The sequence below is a fragment of the Nerophis lumbriciformis genome, linkage group LG26, assembly GCF_033978685.3.
Source record: "Nerophis lumbriciformis linkage group LG26, RoL_Nlum_v2.1, whole genome shotgun sequence".
In the NCBI taxonomy this organism is placed as follows: domain Eukaryota; kingdom Metazoa; phylum Chordata; class Actinopteri; order Syngnathiformes; family Syngnathidae; genus Nerophis; species Nerophis lumbriciformis.
The window spans coordinates 35,516,015-35,541,814 of record NC_084573.2 but is presented as its reverse complement, the minus strand read 5'-3'; the positions used below and the strand labels follow the sequence as shown (position 1 = coordinate 35,541,814).

General features: G+C 39.5%; 1 protein-coding gene across 1 annotated transcript in view; it reads right to left on the bottom strand.

Annotated features, from left to right (window-relative positions):
- LOC133623684 (angiopoietin-related protein 1) overlaps positions 1-25,558 on the bottom strand; it is a 120,672-nt gene extending 95,114 nt beyond the window's left edge. Inside the window, exon 1 of the mRNA XM_072916290.1 lies at positions 25,208-25,558. The gene's annotated coding sequence lies outside the window, so the exon portion shown is untranslated. The remainder of the gene's footprint in view (positions 1-25,207) is intronic.
- Positions 25,559-25,800: the final 242 nt, after the last annotated feature.

Genomic DNA, 25,800 nt, shown 5'->3' with positions numbered 1-25,800 from the left:
ATTATTAGCATTCAGACAGGTTAAAATGTTGCTAAAACCATCACTGTTTGGGCGACGAAAAACGTTGAAAGTTTTCCACTTGTATCGCTAGCAACGGCATTAGACTTGTGTTTTTTTGTCCCAACGTGGTCTTTTACATCGCTAATTCCTCCGTGTCCGATCGAAAAATCTTGTCTGCACAAGGTGCAATTCGCGTAGTTTTCACCCTTTTTGGAACGGATAATTATTCCCGGATAGGCTTTTGAATATTCTTCACGGAATGACTGCAGTTTTCTTTTCGGTTTAAGACTCGTTTGCGATTTTTCTCCGGCTGATTCCATGATCGTTCGCTCGTTTGGAAACAATGGCAACTGTATGGCGTCACATTAATGCCAAAAATCCGAGCGCATAAAAACTGTTATCGCGCGCTGATTCTCCACTTCGTGCGCGCGCGCGACACCATTTTGCGCGCGCGCGACGCCTTTCTGCGCGCTCTCTGTGTACTCCTGGCATCTCTCCTCGCGCTGTCATGTTTCTTTTTGGCACTTTGGGGGCGGGTATGCTTAGACGGCCCCTCCTTTCTGATTGGCTGTGAGCATTTTTCATATGACCAATCATTCTCCAGTGTAGCAACGTTGTAGCCATTTTACTTAGGACATCTAGCCTCAATCATTAAATTGATGTCAATGGTACATGTACTAATTAAATTACCATAACTTGCTCGATTTTCAACCAATTTACAAACGGTTTACCTTGTTACAAATCTTATTACATGTAGATATGACATAGGATGCTGTACCTGTTGAAATTACCTCTTTTGCTTTAAAAAAAAATGACTTAATTGTGCAACATAGTTGTGTAGGGTCAGTGTTAGTCAGTTCTCTGATTATTTTAAACTGTTTCAGAATACATTATTAAAAGCTATTTTTAACATTTTAAAAACAAAATTCAAAGATTATTTCATTAATTTTATGGCTGAATCAAAAGAAATTCCATAAATTAGAAAACAAATGTTCAAGAAGAAGTGAAAATGTAAAATAATGTTATGGTTGGATGTTATTGCTGGTGGACCAGTTCTGGCTGAAAGATGTGATTAAGGTGTTTGTTGTCTTATTATTTATTTGGGTCACATTTTGTATTACCCTGTATTGTGTTTATGTGGTATGAAATAACCTTCATCAGCGCGCGACATTTTTTTATCCACTTCTTCCTCCGTAAATCTTGATACATATTGACGATGACCCGCCCTGCTATACTTCTGATTGGCTCTGAGCATTTTTCAGCGTTTTTCGCCTGACCAATCAGACAGGAGGGGCCGTATAAGCATACCCGCCCCCAAAGTGCCAAAAAGAAACATGACAGCGCGAGGAGAAATGCCAGGAGTACACAGAGAGCGCGCAGAAAGGCACCGCGCGCGCGCAAAGTGGAGAATCAGCGCGCGATAACAGTTTTTATGCGCTCGGATTTTTGGCACTAATGTGACGCCATACAACTGGTGCCTCGTGCTTGGCAGCGGTGCTATAAATAGCCTCGCGCATGGCATTCGGAATGGCTCGATAGGAAGTTACGGGAAGCAGTGTCGATTGTCATTGTTGTTACGCGATTTCGTGAATAAAACTTAAATTTTTTTTTATTTTTTTTAATTAATGAAAAACCGTATTTTTTATCACTGCAACCGTAACCCGGAATAGGTTGATGAAAACCGTACTAATTACGGGAAAACCGGAGTAGTTGGCAGGTATGATCATAGCCAATTATGCAAATTTGACAACATCATTACATCATTTCCACCCACACCCAAAACCACCACTGCCACAACTAGATTGCAGTCATGTGCGAAATACTGAACTACATAGTGACAACACCCCTGAGGGGAAAACAGGAAGTGTTTACTTTAGGTTGAGCATTTACCTGAATATAAGACGATATTTTTCCCCTTTGAAAAAGACTGATCCGTCTTATATGTTGAGCATTAAAGTAATATGGTTAGTAAAATCTGATGAAAGAAATATTTATCTGATATTGAAAAGATGACTAAAAAATAGTTATCTAAAAAATGGGTTTCGGTATTATATTCCGAGACATCTTTTTTAGAAGAAAAAAAATTTAAATACAAACATATTCACAGACATTGAGAATGATAACAAAAGAAATCAATATAATTTGATTCCACCTCCCCCAGTGGTAACAAAGAAAATAAGATACCGTATTTTTCGGACTATAAGTCGCAGTTTTATTTCATAGTTTGGCCGGGCTCCAGTGCGATTTATATGTTTTTTTACTTCTTTATTTCGCATTTTCGGCAGGTGCGACTTATACTCCGGTGCGACTTATACTCCGGAAAATACGGTAATTGGATTTCCTCCCTTCACAGAAAAAACAAGTCTTGAAAAGGAGGGGTTGTCTTATATTCAGGGAATTTTTTGTTGTTCTACTTTTAATCTGTCTGACTGACACTGAAAATGATGATGTGGAGGGGGGCGTGGCCTGCGGGCCTGCCGCGGAACGGGGTGTGCCAGGACCGGCCTCGAAGACAGCGACAGGTGCGTAGATGGCCCGGGTGGGCCTTGTTATCTAATCACCTGTCGCCTTTATTAGCAGCAGCCGAGATGAGACACGTTGTTGGAGCTGGAGTGAGAGCGAGAGAGACAGACACGAAAAAGACAGTTTGCTGGAAAGCGAAACCCCTGCACTCATTTGTGAAAATAAAACAGTGTTGTTACCCTGATACGGGCTCTCATGGCAGTGTTTGGTGGTCTGAGGAACCCACTGGAGGGCAACCTCCACAGATGACTTTGAAAAAAAGTCTTGTAAAAGTAGGGTTGGGTCGGAAGGGATTTTTTTTGTGCGTGACACTGAAAACTGATTAAAAAAAGGAAAAACAATTGTTTAATTTTTTTCCCCCTGAAAATAAAAATGAGTCTTGAAAAAGAGGGATCGGGTCGTCTTGTATTGTGAGACAGCTTTTTTTAGTCATGTATAAGGCAAGGCTATTCAACTACATATAGAACCGGCTCGCAGGCCACAGCCGCCTGCTGCTGTTTTGCATGCACCAATAGTCCATTAGTGTTGGCGCTTTTTTTGTAACTGTTTTGAAAACAAATGATAAATGTATGCATTATCCTGTTATATCTCACATTCTATATTGTGTTTTGGAAAAATGTTGTCATAAACGTTAATTTCATAAAAATAAAAACAATACAAATGAAAACACATTTTTATAATCCTTCAAGCTGTGTGGCTTCATAGCTTACCAAAGTCGTACTGAAACATTTTGACAGATTTTTGAGCGCCGTGTGTAATGTTCTATATTTTCAATGGAACATTTAAAATGTTGGTGTTGTTTACTTGAGATTCATCATATTGCAGTCTACACTTATCTCTTATGTTTGACTGCCATCTACTGGTCGCACTTATCATTACACCATGTACCAAAAAAAAATAGCTTCGAGGTGGGTGAGCTCAACCAAACGTATTCCTTACATTCGGCGCACCGGGTTATAAGGCGCACTGTCGAGTTTTGAGGAAAAAAACGGATTTGAAGTGCGCCTTATAGTCCGGAAAATATGGTACCTGTAATTTCACTGACAGTGAAAATGATGACTTAAAAAAATATGTATTAGATTATTTTGTTTACTCCCAAAACAGGTCTTGGAAAAGATGAGGCTTCTTATATTCGAGTGTCGTTCTTTTTTAATAATTGTAATCTACCTGTCATTTCATTGACACTGCAAACGACAATTTAAAAAAGATGTCTGATTATTTTTGGCTGCCCTTTATCACCGATTCTGTTCATAACTTTTATGGACAGAATTCCTAGGCGCAGTCAAGGCGTTGAGGGGATTCGGTTTGGTGGCTGCAGGATTAGGTCTCTGCTTTTTGCAGATGATGTGGTCCTGATGGCTTCATTTGGCCAGGATCTTCAGCTCTCACTGGATCGGTTCGCAGACGAGTGCGAAGCGACTGGGATGAGAATCAGCACCTCCAAGTCCGAGTCCATGGTTCTCGCCCGGAAAAGGGTGGAATGCCATCTTCGGGTTGGGGAGGAGACCCTGCCCCAAGTGGAGGAGTTCAAGTACCTCGGAGTCTTGTTCACGAGTGAGGGAAGAGTGGATCGTGAGATCGACAGGCGGATCGGTGCGGCATCTTCAGTAATGCGGACGCTGTATCGATCCGTTGTGGTGAAGAAGGAGCTGAGCCGGAAGGCAAAGCTCTCAATTTACCGGTCGATCTACGTTCCCATCCTCACCTATGGTCATGAGCTTTGGGTTATGACCGAAAGGACAAGATCACGGGTACAAGCGGCCCAAATGAGTTTCCTCCGCCGGGTGGCGGGGCTCTCCCTTAGAGATAGGGTGAGAAGCTCTGTCATCCGGGGGGAGCTCAAAGTAAAGCCGCTGCTCCTCCACATGGAGAGGAGCCAGATGAGGTGGTTCGGGCATCTGGTCAGGATGCCACCCGATCGCCTCCCTCGGGAGGTGTTTAGGGCACGTCCGACCGGTAGGAGGCCACGGGGAAGACCCAGGACACGTTGGGAAGACTATGTCTCCCGGCTGGCCTGGGAACGCCTCGGGATCCCCCGGGAGGAGCTGGACGAAGTGGCTGGGGAGAGAGAAGTCTGGGCTTCCCTGCTTAGGCTGCTGCCCCCGCGACCCGACCTCGTATAAGCGGAAGAAGATGGATGGATGGATGGATTGTTTTTGTTATTCCTCAAAAAATAGGTCTTGGAAAAGATGGGTCGTCTTACCTGTCATTTCATTGACACTGAAAAAAATAATTAAAAAAAACTATTTGATTAATTTGTTTCCCCAAAAACAAGTCTTGGAAAAGAGGGTCTGTCTTATATATTTGTTCAAAGGGATGATACACAAATTGAGCCACGGGCTTTTAAAAAGACCTCTCAGAATGATGCCGCAGCTCTTGAATTTGATCTCATTTGGTTGTGCATGTGTACATAATGTGTTTCTAAACACCCTGTAGAGTTGTCCGGCTAAATGCACAGGAAATGGACCCAAAATGGCGTACTACTAATGACCCAAATCTATCAAATTAAAAATGTGCTGCAGGCCAGCCATCCCAGATGACTCATAGATAACAACAAAAGACAAATCCCCAACTATCAGCAGTTTGCATTGTTTGCAAACTAACAAAACTGACATGGACATAAGCTACCTGATAATCCTTTTGGCTCTGTGATATGCTGCTATCATCCTTCTTGTGGAAAAAAACATCTGTGGCCCAAATACGCACAATCTGTTCTCCAGTCACCTGACACAGTCGGAGAATTCCATGTTTTATGGACAGTTCCAATTAGACAGCATGCAACATCAGCAGGTTCTATTTTTATTTCCAAGGGAGGTTGATTACTTGGTGACCTTTGCGCCCCTTGTTGTTGATTGATTAATAGATGAGTCATTCAATTGTCATGTTTAGCTCGATTAAAACAGGGTTGTCCTAACCTACTTAAAAAAGAGAGAATTCTAGGTCCATACTGATGTTTGTGTTTTTTAAACACTGCTGATGGAGGATGTTATGTAATATGATGGAGGGAAATCTGAACAACAGAGAGAGAAGGCTAGAGATCACCCCCAAGATAATACTGTACTGTAGGTGTTGTCAGTCTCTTTTAAATGTGAAAAAAACAACCACATTCCTCAAGTCTTGTCTGAAAATAAGGACCCGAGGCCACGACAGCACACCAGCAAGAGAAGCACACTGTAATTAAATCAATATTCCGCAATGCAATTAGGATTATATGTCAGCAAGAAGAGTGAAAGCTAATTGGATTTGTGCAAAGTCTCCACTGACAGGCATCTTCCCGAATGACAGTGCTCATCAATGTATGTCCTCCCTGTGACGGTAAAAGTCAAAAGTGATGTTCTCTCTTTTGCACGGGGAGGTCAGAGCGTGTTTGTCGAAGATATTACACTCTTCGCTCGTGCAATTTCTACTAGTAGTCGGTTCCCGTCATGGTTTGGTTTTGTTTTGCTTCTACACCAAAAATTAATCTATTTATTATTATTCCTCTACTTCTTCTTCAGATTTTGGCGCGCTCTACCTTACACATTTTTCACCCGATTCAAACCGTTCCAACTTCAAACTGTTCAGCCTATTCGGGAATCATGGACTTTCCCTTGACAAATTCCAAAAATTCCCAGATTTCCCAGAATTCCAGGTGTTCCGGGACATTTTTCCCCATTCAAAATGAATTGGCCATTTTTCAAACCTTCAACACATTCCACCATTCTGCAAATTCAAACTATAATTTTGCCAAGTTCAAAAAAATCCCAGGATTCTCCAGAATTCCTGCTTTTCCAAAGCTCTATTTCCACCCTTTTTTCTGGCGACTACTCCTTCCACATTTTTCAACGCATTTTAACCGTTCCACCTGGGTCTTTTTATGTATATAATACACACTACACCAGGGGTGCTCATTACGTCGATCGCGAGCTACCGGTCGATCTCGGAGGGTGTGTCAGTCGATCACCAGTCAGGCATTAAAAAAATAGTCCTAAAAATGAGCGATCACAAATCTTCACTATGACGTCACTTGATTGACATTCACGGCACCCGAGGGTCTTCTGAAATGACGCTGGCTGCTGCCAGCTCATTAAAATTACCGACTGGAAGGCGAGAAACACTTTATTTCAACAGACTCTGGCGCCGTACCTGTCGTCAAAACTCCAAAGACCGCCTGCACAGTTGCACAGTTGCGCTACCAAAATAAGAGTCTCAGAAAGCTGGCGTGCACAAGCTAGCAAGCTACGGAGTTTGCCGACAATGTATTTCTTGTAAAGTGTATACAAAGGAGTACGGAAGCTGGACAAATAAGATGCCAAAAACCAACCACTTTCATGTGGTATTGGACAGAAAGGAGGACTTTTTTCTCCTCCATTCGAAAATGCGGACGTTTTTAGCACCACTGTCTGATTCCAATCAATGCAAGTCATCAGAATCAGGTAATACACCAACTTATATTCTTGTCTTCATGAAAGAAAGGAATCTATATGTGTTAAACATGCTTGAATTATCTTTAAACACCTTTAACTTGTTAGCAATATTAACTATATGTGTTAAACATGCTTGTATTATCGTTAAACACCTTTAAGTTGTTAACAATATTAACTATATGTATTAAACATGCGTGTATTATCATTAAACACCTTTAATTTTTTAACAATATTAACTATATGTGTTAAACATGCTTTCATTATCTTTAAACACCTTTTACTTGTTAACAATATTAACTATATGTATTAAACATACTTGTATTATCATTAAACACCTTTAATTTTTTAACAATATTAACTATATGTGTTAAACATGCTTGCATTATCATTAAACACCTTTAACTTGTTAACAAAAACATATATTTCATAAATAAGTAAATATAAATGATATATATGAATGAGGTAGATCCCCACAACTTGATCAATTGAAAAGTAGCTCGCCTGCAGAAAAAGTGTGAGCACCCCTGCACTACACAGACATATACATCGGTCGGTAGCTGTGAACACTCAACATAGCCTCCGATCCGTCACTCAAATACGTCCGTGTGCAACATAAAAACAATTACCAATTCCAAACCCAACTAACAGGCTAATTGACTGTATTGATTTCTATTGTACATTTGATATGACATATGTAAAAGGTATGTGCTTTGCACTTTAATGCCATGCACAAATATTATTTGCAGCTGACTGTAATTGTAATGAATAGAAACACAGTGATGGATCTGTGTGGTCTTTACAAGATGATGACATAACAACTGCATACGCAAACATAGTTGACTTGTTTAAAACTTATAAAGGACTTCCCTGCTGTGAGATGTTACACAATGTTGTGGAAGTGTAAAATCTCTTGAGCTAATAATAAATGGTAAAAAAACAAAAAAAATGTTCACATCTTCATTTACACCAATTACATACCTGCCAACTTTTGAAATCAGAAAAACCTAGTAGCCAGGGTCCAGGGGCCGCAGGCCCCGGTAGGTCCAGGATAAAGTCCTGGTGGGGGGTTCCTTCGCCCCCCGACGCAAAATGATTATTAGCATTCAGACAGGTTAAAATGTTGCTAAAACCATCACTTTTCTATCAGTCACAGTGACTTTTCAAAACAAAAATATTACAGCAAAAATCATATGGGTTGATTGACATGTTTATTCTGTAAGCTAACTTCAATAGTTTGAAATTATTTTGACAGTTAATGCCAGTTATCCTGTCAACCTTTCACAAGACTTCAATTTGTTGATTGAAAGTATAAACAGTATAAACACTTTTTACAGTAAACAAATGGTAAAACAGTACTAAACAATTCCATTAAAAAAAAATTGGTGTCATTATTAACTTTCTGTCCAAGCTTGTATAATCTACTGCCTTGTTCAATTGTAAAAAATATTCTGTGCCTAAAATTCACATTTTTATCACAATTATCATACTGTAAACATGGTAAGCTAACTTCATTAAAATTAAAAGTCCTGTCAATAGCATGGAATTACAATTCAAATGTAGTTTTTTTGTAAGCCTTTCAAAAGAATTCAAAATATGAAAAATGAATGAAAATTTATTTAAACCATCAGACACTTGAAAAGTGGCACATCACATCTCTAATGTAATCATTTGAACTTTTCAACAGAAATAGCACTGCAAAAATATTAAGGACATACTTCTGTATTTTGGTAGTTATGCTGTCAACATTTAACAAGATTTCTTCAACTTGGACTTGAAAGCATAAATAGTATAAACACTTTTAACAGTATAACAGCACTAAACAATTCCAATAGATAACATTGGTGTCATTACCTTTTTGTTTGCTCAATTATTGCCTCCGTAAATAAAACTTTGGCATTTTATCACATCCAAAGAATCTGTTTGGGCGACGAAAAACGTTGAAAGTTTTCCACTTGTATCGCTAGCAACGGCATTAGACTTGTGTTTTTTTGTCCCAACGTGGTCTTTTACATCGCTAATTCCTCCGTGTCCGATCGAAAAATCTTGTCTGCAAAAGGTGCAATTCGCGTAGTTTTCACCCTTTTTGGAACGGATAATTATTCCCGGATAGGCTTTTGAATATTCTTCACGGAATGACTGCAGTTTTCTTTTCGGTTTAAGACTCGTTTGCGATTTTTCTCCGGCTGATTCCATGATCGTTCGCTCGTTTGGAAACAATGGCCTCGTGCTTGGCAGCGGTGCTATAAATAGCCTCGCGCATGGCATTCGGAATGGCTCGATAGGAAGTTACGGGAAGCAGTGTCGATTGTCATTGTTGTTACGCGATTTCGTGAATAAAACTTAAAAAAAAAAAAAATTTTAATGAATGAAAAACCGTATTTTTTATCACTGCAACCGTAACCCAGAATAGGTTGATGAAAACCGTACTAATCACGGGAAAACCGGAGTAGTTGGCAGGTATGCAATTAGATATAATACCGATTAGAGTATCGATAAATATTGATATTGATACCATATACTTCCCTAGTTGTCACACATTACGGTTTATTTAAAAAAAATAGCCTGGACTAAATGTGAACATTGAATTGCATTATCAAGTTGACAAATACAGTAACTTGACACGGCGAGAATAGAGAGCTGATGCTTCCTGATTAGGTGAAAAGTTTGACAACAAATGACAGTGTGCGCAATGTCGCTTAACAAGTTTACCCTAAAAGGAGTAAACAGTTAAATAATAACTTGGTGGATGCTGCAGCTAAGGATGGGCACTGAATACGGTACTTTTAAAAGGCACCTGTTACGGCTCAAGCACCTGCCGCCACACATTCAGCTGTGCGCTCCTCTGAGTGGGCGTTACTCTCCTGCTGCGGCCAATCTGGAATCAACACACCTGACGCTGATGAGTACTCTACTCCCTTCTTAAGGCAGTGTGTCTTGCGTTCCAGTGCCAGAACGTAGCTACTTGTACCTGTACAGTAAGCCTCACACGTCTCTAGCTTTCCTCGCCTATGTGCTTCCTCGCTCTTTGTGTTTCCCCTCCTTTGTGCTTATCGTGTCTTGTCCTGTGTCGTCATCCAGCAGCTCCGTGTCATTCCCTGGTTTCGAGCTGTGTGTCTCGTCTCCCCGGATTCCCTCTGGACTTCCTGCTACCTCCCCGGATCTCGACCTCTCGCCTGCCCCCGGACAACGACGCCTCGCTCCAGCCCCTGACCACTTGCCTGTCCCCGGAACTTTCTGGACTTCCGCATCTGCCTCAACACGCACCTTCAACACTCAACATGTAATCGCTTCACATAGTCACACCACACATATTTGGATTAGTTACACAAATCATTCCTTTGTATTAATAAATATGCTTCAAGCTAAGCGACGTCCCTGTCTTCGTGCCGTCTCCTTCTCCACTGTACCGTTACAGCACCAACCGAATTGAATGAATTAATTTATTTATTTATTTCGGCAGACAGACATATATAGCAACACTTCATCACTCTTTGTAGTTTGACAGACATGCAATGGCACCCACCGAAAAGGGATACGGGAAAAAAGCAAAAATGCTTATCCATGTCCCGCCCCTAATTTACAATCAACTTATATGTTGGTTATAAACAGCAGATTTGATGGATACATGACAATTTCAGAACAAGTATAACATATGATAATGAATGCATACCTGCCAACTTTTGAAATCAGAAAAACCTAGTAGCCAGGGTCCAGGGGTTGCAGGCACCGGTAGGTCCAGGACAAAGTCCTGGTGGGGGGTTCAGGCTTCGCCCCCCGACGCAAAATGATTATTAGCATTCAGACAGGTTAAAATGTTGCTAAAACCATCACTTTTCTATCAGTCACAGTGACTTTTCAAAACAAAACTATTACAGCAAAAATCAATGGGTTGATTGACATGTTTATTCTGTAAGCTAACTTCAATAGTTTGAAATTATTTTGACAGTTAATGCCAGTTATCCTGTCAACCTTTCACAAGACTTCAATTTGTTAATTGAAAGTATAAGCATTATAAACACTTTTTACAGTAAACAAATGGTAAAACAGTACTAAACAATTCCATTAAAAAAAAAATTGGTGTCATTAACTTTCTGTCCAAGCTTGTATAATCTACTGCCTTGTTCAATTGTAAAAAATATTCTGTGCCTAAAATTCACATTTCTATCACAATTATCATACTGTAAACATGGTAAGCTAACTTCATTAAAATTAATAGTCCTGTCAATAGCATGGAATTACAATTCAAATGTAGTTTTTTTGTAAGCCTTTCAAAAGAATTCAAAATATGAAAAATTAATGAAAATTAATTTAAGCCATCAGACACTTGAAAAGTGGCACATCACATCTCTAATGTAATCATTTTAACTTTTCAACAGAAATAGCACTGCAAAAATATTAAGGACATACTTCTGTATTTTGGTAGTTATGCTGTCAACATTTAACAAGATTTCTTCAACTTGGACTTGAAAGCATAAATAGTATAAACACTTTTAACAGTATAACAGTACTAAACAATTCCAATAGATAACATTGGTGTCATTACCTTTTTGTTTGCTCAATTATTGCCTCCGTAAATAAAACTTCGGCATTTTATCACATCCAAAGAATCTGTTTGGGCGACGAAAAACGTTGAAAGTTTTCCACTTGTATCGCTAGCAACGGCATTAGACTTGTGTTTTTTTGTCCCAACGTGGTCTTTTACATCGCTAATTCCTCCGTGTCCGATCGAAAAATCTTGTCTGCAAAAGGTGCAATTCGCGTAGTTTTCACCCTTTTTGGAACGGATAATTATTCCCGGATAGGCTTTTGAATATTCTTCACGGAATGACTGCAGTTTTCTTTTCGGTTTAAGACTCGTTTGCGATTTTTCTCCGGCTGATTCCTGATTCCATGATCGTTCGCTCGTTTGGAAACAATGGCCTCGTGCTTGGCAGCGGTGCTATAAATAGCCTTGCGCATGGCATTCGGAATGGCTCGATAGGAAGTTACGGGAAGCAGTGTCGATTGTCATTGTTGTTACGCGATTTCGTGAATAAAACTTAAAAAAAAATTTTTTTTTTAATTAATGAAAAACCGTATTTTTTAATCACTGCAACCGTAACCCAGAATAGGTTGATGAAAACCGTACTAATTACGGGAAAACCGGAGTAGTTGGCAGGTATGCAATTAGATATAATACCGGTTAGAGTATCGATAAATATTGATATTGATACCATATACTTCCCTAGTTGTCACACATTACGGTTTATTTAAAAAAAATAGCCTGGACTAAATGTGAACATTGAATTGCATTATCAAGTTGACAAATACAGTAACTTGACACGGCGAGAATAGAGAGCTGATGCTTGCTGATTAGGTGAAAAGTTTGACAACAAATGAGAGTGTGCTCATTGTCGCTTAACAAGTTTATCCTAAAAGGAGTAAACAGTTAAATAATAACTTGGCGGATGCTGCATCTAAGGATGGGCACTAAATACGGTACTTTTAAAGGCACCTGTTACGGCTCAAGCACCTGCCGCCACACATTCAGCTGTGCGCTCCTCTGAGTGGGCGTTACTCTCCTGCTGCGGCGGCGCCTCCGCGCACTCAATCTGGAATCAACACACCTGACGCTGATGAGGACTCCACTCCCTTCTTAAGGCAGTGTGTCCTGCGTTCCAGTGCCAGAACGTAGCTACAGTAAGCCTCACACGTCTCTAGCTTTCCTCGCCTATGTGCTTCCTCGCTCTTTGTGTTTCCCCTCCTTTGTGCTTATCGTGTCTTGTCCTGTGTCGTCATCCAGCAGCTCCGTGTCATTCCCTGGTTTCGAGCTGTGTGTCTCGTCTCCCCGGATTCCCTCTGGACTTCCTGCTGCCTCCCCGGATCTCGACCTCTCGCCTGCCCCCGGACAACGACGCCTCGCTCCAGCCCCTGACCACTTGCCTGTCCCCGGAACTTTCTGGACTTCCGCATCTGCCTCAACACGCACCTTCAACACTCAACATATAATCGCTTCACATAGTCACACCACACATATTTGGATTAGTTACACAAATCATTCCTTTGTATTAATAAATACGCTTCAAGCTAAGCGACGTCCCTGTCTTCGTACCGTCTCCTTCTCCACTGTACCGTTACGGCACCAACCGAATTGAATGAATGAATGAATTTATTTATTTCGGCAGACAGACATATATAGCGACACTTCATCACTCTTTGTAGTTTGACAGACATGCAACGGCACCCACCGAAAAGGGATAGGGGAAAAAAGCAAAACTGCTTATCCATGTCCCACCCCTAATTTACAATCAACGTATATGTTGGTTATATAGTCCAAGTTTAAACAGCAGATTTGATGGATACATGACAATTTCAGAACAAGTATAACATATGATAATGAATGATAATGACAAGTCAGTATACATACACCAATATGGATATAATAGCATTGAGTGACCATGAGATTAGCTCCATCTTGCCTGGGTATCTTTCGTCTTCTGAAGCCTTGTCTGGTGTGCTATGTCCCTTATTCCACAGTGACTTCTTTTGCACCTGTGTCCCACAGTTGAGATAGTCCAAAAAACTAGTCATGTTTTTGATAGTTTCCTAACAACACTTTTCTTACCGCAAGGTTGAACACTCTTAGGCCACATTGTCCCACAGTTTCACCCCCGCTATAGATAACGTTTGAGCCTTGAATGTGGAATTTACTATGTTATGTTTGAATTTCAGGACCCAATTCTATTGGGTATGACTCACGTAAAATCAAACAGTGCCATAGTTCGATACCTTTGCTGTTTGTGACGTCACATCCGTTTTCAGACTAACTAGACCAGGGGTCGGCAACCCGCGGCTCCGGAGCCGCATGCGGCTCTTTGATCACTCTGATGCGGCTCAGCAGCTTACTTGTTGAACGCCCCAATTTTCCCGTGAGACTTCCGGATTTCAGTGCCTCTCGCTGAAAACTCCCGGGATTAATATACACCGATTTTCACCCTTACGGCTATAATAAGGATGTGCCATGATGGTACAACATATGACGCCCTCTTCAATCTGTATTAACAGCGTGCCAACCCAACACGTGTTATACAATATACATCTTCTGCTTGTACACGTACGTGACAGCAAGGCATACTTGGTCAACAGCCACACAAGTTACACTGACGGTGACCATATAAAACAACTTTAACACTCTTACTAATAATGCGCCACACTTTGAACCAAAACCAAACAAGAATGACAAACACATTTCAGGAGAACATCTGCACCTTAACACAACATAAACACAACAGAACAAACACCCAGAATCCCATGCAGCCCTGACTCTTCCCCCCCCCCCCCCCCCCCCACTTCTCTGTGCGTCGGTTGAGGTGGGCGGGGTTTGGTAGAGGGGGGTGTATAATGTATCCCGGAAGAGTTAGGGCTGCATGGGATTCTGGGTGTTTGTCCTGTTGTGTTTATTTTGTGTTACGGTGCAGATGTTCTCCCGAAATTTGTTTGTCATTCTTGTTTGGTGTGGGTTCACAGTGTGGCGCATTATTAGTAAGAGTGTTAAAGTTTTTTTTTTTATACCGCCACCGTCAGTGTGACCTGTGTGGTTGTTGACCAAGTATGCCTTGCTGTCACCTACGTGAGCAAGCGGAAGCCCCATACAACGTGTGGCTGATCAGGCACGCTGACTGTAGGGTGCTACCAATACGGCACGCATGACGCTGACAAGCACCATTCATTTACAACCCGCGTGCCGCACCAGCTTTCAAATTCCACATAAAGGTGTGGGCAGCATGTCTGAGACCCCTGGTTATACATAGCACAAAGCAAAAAAAAACTTTGAATGCAGTGTTATTTAATTTAAAATTTCAAAAAATTTTTGCGGCTCCCATTGTTTTCTATAATTTGTGAAACTGGTCAAAATGGCTCTTTCACTGGTAAAGGTTGCCGACCCCTGAACTAGATTGATGCTAATTTACACTATGGTTATGGTTCTGAATTATTCCGAACATGCATACAGTTACAATATGGTACATCACATCTTTCCAGTTTCTCATTACAACATGTCCGAAAAGGAGTAGGAAAAAGCAAATGCTTTAAGTAAACTTTTTCCCTGAGGTGATATTTTTCCTCTTTTGTTGACAAGAAATGTTGTACATTCATGGGTAGCAGTTTATTGTTTGCTTTGTGCATGATCTAAGCTGTTTGCAAACGCACCAAATCATTGAATTTCAATATTTTCCATTCAACAAATAAAGGATTTGAATGTTCTCTATATCCAACATTATGTTTTATTCTAACTGACCATTTTTGTAACACAGTTAGAGAAAAAAGCATACTTTTGTAGTTATGTCCCCATATTTTTACACAATACCTCATACATGGTAACAGTAGCGAGCAATAGAGAATACGGAGTGATTTCTTCTCCTGGTTATATTTTGCTTTATTCAATATTGAAGTATTTCTTGCCACCTTTTGTTGTATAGTTTTATATGAGATTTCCAGTTTATTTTATCATCTATTATAACACCCAATAATTAATTATTTTTACTTTCCCAATGTTTACTCCATCTATTTAAATTTGTGTTTGACTTTCTCTTCTGCTCTCACCGAATAGCATTATTTGAGTTTTACTGACATCCTGTCATGACTTGGTCCTGGGTGTTTGCTTTTCCGGGATGCAACGAAAAGTTGGCTCGGGCGAGACGGGAATGTGAGTACATTTTTATTTAAACTACAAAAAAAGGAAGTAAACAAAAGGAGCGCACAATGGCAGAGAACAAACTATGAAACCAAATACTTGCACAAAGGCAAAAACTATGAACAACAAAAAACACTAACTGTGGCAATAATAAACAAAACTTACTTGGCATGGACAAAAAGGAGCAGCGTGAACGATGGACATGAAAAAAGAGTCAGAACTGTGCAGAGCATAAATGTGGGGATGTCGTCAGAACGACAAACTGAAAACAATGAACTTAAATACTATAGACATGATTAACGAAAACAGGTGCGTGACTCAAAACGTGAAACAGGTGCGTGACGTGACAGGTGAAAACTAATGGTTGCTATGGTGACAAAACAAAAGTGCACAAAAAGTCCAAAAACAAAACCGAACATGACCAAAACAAAAACATGATCACACAGACATGACACATCCAAAGATGTGTCTGTTTTTGTCAAACCATTTCTTCATTTGTTCTGTTATTATTTGTATTAGCTTCTGTGTGTTCTCTCCTATACAAAATGCATATATCGTTTGCAAATAATACCAACTTTAACTCTTTTGTGACTTTACAAATGTCGTTCATATAAAGATTGAACAATTTTGGTCGCAGTATTTATCCCTAGGGTACGCTTTACAATATATTTAGCGCTGTAGACGTACTTTCACCTATTTTCACGTATTGCTTCCTGTTAAGTAGCTCCTTACCAAGACCCAGACTAAGACCAGCCCTCTGATGCCATTCCGTTCTAATTTGTTAATTAAGATATTGTGATTAATTGAGTCAAACGCTTTTGTTAAGTCCATTAACACTGCAGCTGCACACTGTTTCAATTGCAACGGGAATTTCCTCCGTTATTTTGAATAATGTCATAAATGTTGAGATGTTAGCTCGGTACATTAGATCAGTGTTTGTCAACCACTGTGCCGTCAGATACCGTCTGGTGTGCCGTGGGAGATTATCTAATTTCACCTATTTGGGTTAAAATTATTTTTTGCAAAGCAGTAACTAACTGCAAATGATGTGTTGTTGTTGAGTGTCTGTGCTGTCTAGAGCTCGGCAGAGTAACCGTGTAATACTCTTCTATATCAGTAGGTGGCAGCAGGTAGCCAATTGCTTTGTGGATGTCGGAAACAGCGGGAGGCAGTGTTCAGGTAAAAAGGGGTCTATCTAATGCTTAAACCAGTGGTTCTTATCCTTGTTGGAGGTACCGAACCCCACCAGCTTCATAAGCGCATTCACTGAACCCTTCTTTAGTGAAAAATAAAATGGTTTTTTTTCCAAATTCAAGACAAAGTTATATGTTTTTGGTAACACTTTAGTATGGGTAACATATTCTAAGTAACAAAGACTTAATGTATAGTTTTTTGGACACTAGGGGAACATATTCTAAGTAACAAAGACTTCATTTAACGTTATTTGGTTAGGGTTAGGGTTAGAGAGTTAGGGCCAGGGTTATAACAAGGCCATGCTGAATAAGGCACTAATAAGTACTTAATAATGACTAGTTAAGAGCCAATATGTTACTAATTTGCATGTTAATAAGCAACTAATTAATGGTGAATATGCTCCCCATACTAAAGTGTAACCATGTTTTTTTACTGGTGCACAAAATGAACCATGCATGAACATCACCTTGTTCAAAGAACAAAACCAACACATTCATAAACTCACAACAAATGACACACCTGCAAATCAGTGTGACTTCTGCTGTTGCCGTATCCGTAATACGCCGATAGGGAGAAGTTTTTATTCACACGATGAGTCGGGTGTGTCTTGACCTCCGCTGAACCCCTGAGCCCGACTCACAGAACCCCTAGGGTTCGATCGAACCCAGGTTAAGAACCACTGGCTTAAACCAAAAATAAGCAAAAGGTGAGTGCCCCTAAGAAAAGGCATTGAAGCTTAGGGAAGGCTATGCAGAACGAAACTAAAACTGAACTGGCCGCAAAGTAAACAAAAACAGAATGCTGGACGACAGCAAAGACTTGCTGTGGAGCAAAGACGGCGTCCACAAAGTACATCCGAACATGACATGACAATCAACAATGTCCCCACAAAGAAGGATAAAAACAACTGAAATATTCTCGATTGCTAAAACAAATGTAGATGCAGGGAAATATCACTCAAGGGAAGACATGAAACTGCTACAGGAAATTACCAAAAAAAAGAGAAAAAGCCACCAAAATAGGATAACTAAAACACTACACACAGACTCCAAATAAGTCACGGCGTGATGTGACAAGTGGTGACAGTACACCTACTTTGAGACAAGAGCTATATTGATGATGGTTATGGTTTAAAATGATATTGACTTTTTACTGTCAACTGAGTTTCGTTTTTTTAATGATTTCTGCTGATGGTGTGCCTCCGCATTTTTTCAACGTAAAAAATGTGCCTTGGCTCAAAAAAGGTTGAAAAACACTGCATTAGATGCATGTTTTGTACTAGAATAATTTATTGGGAAATAGATTGTTTGACAATGTATTTTTTAGTACAAAATAACCAAATTAATATAACATAAACTGCTTAATTTCCTCCCACAACTTCTCCTGGGGATTTGATTTCACAATGCTTATGTTACAAGGCTGATGTATTCAAGCTGCGTGAATTTATATTCTAGTACAGCCCCACCAGTGATGGAGCAGGAAGGAAATGGTAATAAGTTTGCCGTAAATTCATATGACGTGCCATGTCATTTATTTATTGACATTTAACATGCGCTTCTTCAAACAAAACTGGGCCCCCCGTGGATTGCGTGGCCCTACACACAACGCCTGATCTGCATATAGGGAGGGGCGACCCTGCTTATGTCTCCTATTGGTGTGAAAAGATTATTACAGCCAATATGAATAGCTTTACGTTACTGTAAAGTGACACCCCACCAATCAATATCTCAATGCTGCGTACAAATGGCCGCTGCTGCTGCTTTTCACCATATTGCTCCAAATGTTACAGCCTCTTCTGTATCATCTTTTTGTGGACTCAGCACAACTACTAAAAGAGTCTTTTTAGTCACATCAATGCACAAAGGGGAGTCAAATGGGAGGAAACTGCTAAAAGATAGTTACAGTAAATATTGTGTGTGTACATGCGTGCGAGCGCGTGTGTGTGTGTGTGTGTGTGTGTGTGTGTGTGTGTGCTAAAAAGCTGCCATTAGCACTGTAATTGTGTCATGAAGAGTGAAAAGAATAATAGAATGTATATACAAAGGGGTGCTTTCTTTAATCTTGGGATACATTTTCACATATTTAAGCACAAGGTCGTCTTCTATATGAATGCTAATTCGACACAATTTCTTTGACTCCCAGTCCATATGTATATTTGTCAATGGTGTGCCGTCAGGGCCAGCAAGACCTTCTCTGCTGGCCTAACATAACCAGATATCATGATCATAATTAAAGATAAAAGTATTTTTTAATTTACTTTTCCTAAATATCTAAAAGTATTCATATTCTCTTCATGTCATATTAGTCCAGACTGCCTTTTCAATAAAAGGACCACAACTATGGAACTCTCTACCTGAAAAGTGAAAAGTATACCTGCAATTGTCACTTTCAAAAAACAAACTAAATTGTGGCTAGTTGAGAAACAATCGTGTTCCCATGTTTAGTTTTTACTCATTTTTACTAATTGTTTTTTATCTAGTCTGCACTTTGTCTGTGTTATTATTATTATTGTTTTTTATCTAGTTTGCACTTTGTCTGTATTATTACTATTATCATTATCATCTTTGCCTTATTCTTTTTATTTTCCTATTTTATTGCTGTTGGATATGTGTTGTTGTTGTTGGGGACAAGTGTTGTAAATGATGCATACATTGGATAACTGTTTCAGATGTCTATGTTTCTGTCCCTATTTCAAATAAACCTTTATATATATATATATATATATATATATATATATATATATATATATATATATATATATATATATATATATATATACATATATACATATATATACATATATACATATATATATACATATATACATATATATACATATATACAGGTAAAAGCCAGTAAATTAGAATATTTTGAAAAACTTGATTTATTTCAGTAATTGCATTCAAAAGGTGTAACTTGTACATTATATTGATTCATTGCACACAGACTGATGCATTCAAATGTTTATTTCATTTAATTTTGATGATTTGAAGTGGCAACAAATGAAAATCCAAAATTCCGTGTGTCACAAAATTAGAATATTACTTAAGGCTAATACAAAAAAGGGATTTTTAGAAATGTTGGCCAACTGAAAAGTATGAAAATGAAAAATATGAGCATGTACAATACTCAATACTTGGTTGGAGCTCCTTTTGCCTCAATTACTGCGTTAATGCGGCGTGGCATGGAGTCGATGAGTTTCTGGCACTGCTCAGGTGTTATGAGAGCCCAGGTTGCTCTGATAGTGGCCTTCAACTCTTCTGCGTTTTTGGGTCTGGCATTCTGCATCTTCCTTTTCACAATACCCCACAGATTTTCTATGGGGCTAAGGTCAGGGGAGTTGGCGGGCCAATTTAGAACAGAAATACCATGGTCCGTAAACCAGGCACGGGTAGATTTTGCGCTGTGTGCAGGCGCCAAGTCCTGTTGGAACTTGAAATCTCCATCTCCATAGAGCAGGTCAGCAGCAGGAAGCATGAAGTGCTCTAAAACTTGCTGGTAGACGGCTGCGTTGACCCTGGATCTCAGGAAACAGAGTGGACTGACACCAGCAGATGACATGGCACCCCAAACCATCACCCAACCATGCAAATTTTGCATTTCCTTTGGAAATCGAGGTCCCAGAGTCTGGAGGAAGACAGGAGAGGCACAGGATCCACGTTGCCTGAAGTCTAGTGTAAAGTTTCCACCATCAGTGATGGTTTGGGGTGCCATGTCATCTGCTGGTGTCGGTCCACTCTGTTTCCTATGGCGGAAGAAGGTTGCAGCAGAAAAGGGTCCCCAGTCGTCTTGGACTCCATGCCACTGGACCCTGACCCGATTCTGTCAAGGATTGCGTGGTGACTGTCTGTGCACCAGTCTCCCTACGTAAAACAAAGTCACGCACAGGCATCCTCCATAAAAGGGATACACAGGGGTGTATCGTTAGGCGGATCGTCATACTCGTTCGAGTGACCGCCGATAATAATAATAATAATAATAATAATATAACATATATATATATATATATATATATATATATATATATATATATATATATATATATATATATGTCTTAATAAGGTTATCCAAAAAATAGTGCTCGATACCGTAGTAGAGCGCAATATATGTATGTGTGGGAAAAAATCACAAGACTACTTCATCTCTACAGGCCTGTTTCATGAGGGGTTCCCTCAATCATCAGAATCTCCTGATGATTGAGGGAACCCCTCATGAAACAGGCCTGTAGAGATGAAGTAGTCTTGTGATTTTTTTCCCACACACACACATATATAATATATATATATATATATATATATATATTAGGGTTGTTAACATTAACGCATTCGATTATTGAAAATAATTAGCGCATTAATCATAAATGAATTAAAACTAATCGCACTATTTGTTTTGACTGCACCTTGATCCGAAAGACATTGTTACACGGGCAGTGATCAGCGGTGTTCTTGGCGGCCAACGCTGACGGAACTTTTGATAAAAGTAAGGTAGTTTGTAGATATCTCAAAGCAAAACGCCTACTTGAGGATGCCGCTAGCCAGAATGCTAGCACAAATGAAATGCTACAAACAAATGACGACAAACAACGCTGGCTGAGTTTACCGGCGTCAATTTTGTCAACAAGACCACCTCAGATAAGTTAAATAATGCCTTTGCAAAATGGATAGCCACTGCATGTCGGCCACTGAACATCGTTGAAGGACTGCAAGATGTCATGAGTATCGCCACAGGTGACTCGTACAAACTACCTTCAAGGGGAACAACTACAATAAGGATAAACGAACTGTACGGCACACACAAAAGCAGCATTTTACAACTATTGGCTGATGCTGAATTTATTTCGCTTACCGGAGACCATTGGACCTCAGTAAGTAGTCACAACTACCTTGGAGTAACTGCACATCTAATAGATAAACAATGGAAACTACAATCCTTTGCTTTGGGCGTTTTAAAAACTGAAGAAAGACATTTTGCTGAAGCATGCAGCCGTCAGTTCCTTCAAGTTGCTAAAGACTGGAATATTACTGAGAAAGTCAGTACATTAGGGACAGACAGCGCTCACAACATGGTTGCTGCTGCAAGAGGTTTACCATTTCAACATCTGCCCTGCACCATGCTGTACCGAGACTTATCACCGTGGCTTTGTGTGATGGTGGATTTAAAATCCCTTTAGTTAAATGCCGCAAAATTGTGGGACATTTCAAGCACAGCCCTGCTAACACATCTGAGTTGAAAGCACAACAAATAGCACATGGCATGAAGGATGAGGTACTTGTCCAGGATGTGCCTACATGCTATTTTCTACTCGCTAAACGCTACACACCTAAATTTTGCACAAAAATACTTAGCTGCCCCTGCTTCCTCTGTACCCTGTGAAATACTTGTTTTCATTGGCAGGTCACATTGTACAAAAAAAGAGATCAGCAATGTCCATCTGAAAATGTAAATAGGCTTGTTTGTTGAAACAACTGGGTAAAGGAAGAGTACATGCAGATTTAAATGGTGCACTTCAATATGTTGAGTTGTTCATGGGTGTGTTTACTACTATTAGTGTCCATATGTACCTTGTTGTTTGCTATATTATTGCAACAGAGGCTATATTTTTTGCAAAGATTAAGATTGTACGGCGTAAGCAGCCACATCATGATGATTTTCTACCGTGCCATTGTAGAGAGCATCATTAGATACGGGATCACCTCATGGTTTGGCAACCTAACCGTTAAGCTAAAAAGCAAACTGGCCGGCATGCATAAAACGGCAATGAAAATCGTAGGGAGGAAAGAATATGAGCCTATACAAAGCATCTATGAGCAGGCAGTTAGGAAAAAAGCTAAGAAAATGATTTCCAACTCACAACACCCACTCTTCCCTGAATATGGAACCATGCCATCAGGGAGAAGACTCCGGGTCCCACTATGCAAATCTAAGCTCCTTAAATTATCATTTGTCCCAGCCTCCATTAAGCTGACCAACAATGTGCAATAGAATGTTAATACATAGGTTAGCACTTTTTTAGCACATAGCACTTTAGCACATAGCACTTTAGAACTAAGCACTTTAGCACACAGCACTTTATCTATAAGCTCTAGTGCAATGCACACTGGTACTTTATCTTTATCTCCATACTGTAGATTTTATGCCTACATCAAAGTGCCACCTATGTCTATCAAGCTCCATGTTCTGATGTTTAAATGTTAGTTGTATGGTTGTGGTTGTGTCTGTGCTTGTGTTTTTGTTCTGTTGTTTTTGGGTATGTTAAGAAAGCAATGATGCACTGTGCCCAAGACAAATTTACCCGCGGGGACAATAAAGCTGAACCTTGAACCTTGAAATGATTGCCAAATGTGCATTAAACTCTTACTCTACCGTCACCAGGTTTTGAGCAAATCGATGACTTGCAGTTTGGCAAAACATTTTACAATATTTGTATACGACATTGAGAATAAAACTGAATTTATGTCAAAATAGTGTCATTTAAAAGTTAATTTAAATTCTGCAAGTAAATATTTTCACTGCAATCAATCGCGAGTAATCAAAATTCAAAAGTGCGATTAATTGCAATATAAAAAATTAATCGTTTGACAGCACTAATATATATATATATATATATATATATATATATATATATATATATATATATATATATATATATATATGTGTAGTCGAGGTTTCTGTGGTTTATCCAGTGCTCAATAAGGGGCGGGGCAGGGCGGAGTATATATATATATATACACCATATTTTTCGGACTATAAGTCGCAGTTTTTTTCATAGTTTGGCCGGGCTCCAGTGCGACTTATATATGTTTTTTTCCTTTTTTATTATGCATTTTCGGCAGGTGCGACTTATACTCCGAAAAATACGGTGTATATATATATAAAATGGCATTATTGGCTTAATTTTAACAGAAAATCTTACAATACAATAAGTACAAGTTTCTTATTGCACTCCCTGAACAATTTTAGAAGATTAAATTCAAAATTAAAAGGCATTAAACACACTGGTCTTTTTTTGTTGCACTCAAAGAGCAATTTACACTTTCACATTATTACCGGTAGTGATGGGTCCGGCAACACCGATGCATCGGCGCATGTGTTGAGCTCATAGAGTAAAACCCTGTGTCGGTGCGCGTACCGCTTTTAGAAAGTCACGTGACCGATACGCACTGACGTCTCCTCTGTGCCCTGTGAGCGGGTCTTTTCTACAGCCGGGGGAAATAATAACTAAGAAGAGAAATTGTCAAAAATTTAATACTTTGGAAAAACAGTTTTTTTTAAATAAAAATGTGTAAAAAAAAATCAAAAAAAATCCCAGTCCACAAGCATCCTCATTCACAACACGTTCTCTTAGATTTCCATGTTATGATACTTGTTCACATTATTTATTGACTGTATCTAAAAAAGATATATTTATTTAAATGAAGATATGAAATAATCCTAAATGAAATACAATGACTTGGTTTATATTATTGTATATACTAGGTCAGGGGTCTGCAACCCGCGGCTCTAGAGCCGATGCGGCTCTTTCATGCCTCCCCCGTGGCTCCCTTTGGCTTTGAAACCGAATGTCAACAAATAATGGTTACTTAAATGATTATATTTCATTTTATTTAGTTTATTTTAATTTAACAGTTGTTATTTTGGAGAGTTATGGGATCTTGTCATATGAAAATAAAACACATTTTAATATATTGTCGATGGAAATGTATGTCACAGCCCTTATGCGACATCTCTTGCTGCCATGCAATTGTATTGTTTTTAGCGGTCAACCCCTAACAATGGACGGATCAAAAAAGAGAAACATTTTATTTATTTACATTTTTATTAATTTGCTGTTTTTATTGATGAGTAGGGGTTTTAAATTTTTCGGCAAATGAATATTCCGCAGTCGTATGACTTCAGAACATTGGAATGAGTTGATTTTTAATTTTTTTTATTCATTAATAAGGGAAGAAACAGTGTATTTTTTTCAAATGTTCAAAATAATTTGATGATTTGCTCCGTTATACCCAGAAATACATCAAATAAGTGTTTGATGTCATAAGTCCTATAGCACAAGTGTAAGGAAACTATATGTGATGTTATCGTCATTTTAGGAATCTAACAGAGTTCGCGGCTCTAGGTGGGTTTTATTTGGGGGGAAATGGGCTCCATTGGCTCTTTGTATGCTGAAGGTTGCCGACCCCTGTACTAGGTCATAAAATCAGTGTCAGTTGAGTCGGTCCATAGGTTGCCTGTAGGGATTTTTAATGTCCAGCAGATGTCAGTATTTAGTGACACAGTATCGACACAGTATCAATACAGTTTTGCAATGTGTCGAAACGCTTCATGACGCCTCATCAACCCATCACTAATTACCGGTCCACAGAGACTGCCACAATCTAGAAGTAGGTTAGAATAGAATAGAAAGCTTACTGACCTTTTATAAAATGCTTCTGTGAACGTCTTCGTGTGGGTTCTTCTAGGACCAAGGATCACTGCCACACCCCTCGGGTACAGGTTTACAAACAGTCTTTTTTTCGGTTCTGTTGGTGCTTTTCAGCAATTGTCTCTCGCTTCTTCTTCCCCCTCGTCTCGTCTCGTCTCTCTCCTTTCACCATCTGCCCCCCTCATGGTTTCCGACGCTGCTAATAAAGAGACAGATGATTAGATAACTCGTTCCAGCTGAGATATCCACTCACCTGTCTGCTGCTTCATGGCCGGCCCCTGCACACACCCTGCCCGCAGGGAACGCGTGGACCACGCCCTTTCCACAGCTTCATGATTCATGGTTGCCACTCTTGGTCTGTGCTTTAAAACAAATACAATTATTAGTAAATACTAAAAACAATAACACAGCTAAAAGTACAAAGATCTGACATGTAGCAGGTAAAACAGGCATTTCAGTTTTCACTTACAGTAGTTTGCGCTACGTGGGCGGTATTGACTGCGCTAATAATTTGCAAGCCAAAAAGCTCTGTGCGCGTCTACCTATTTCTATGTGCACAGCAGGGGAGCTAGTTAACCACATGA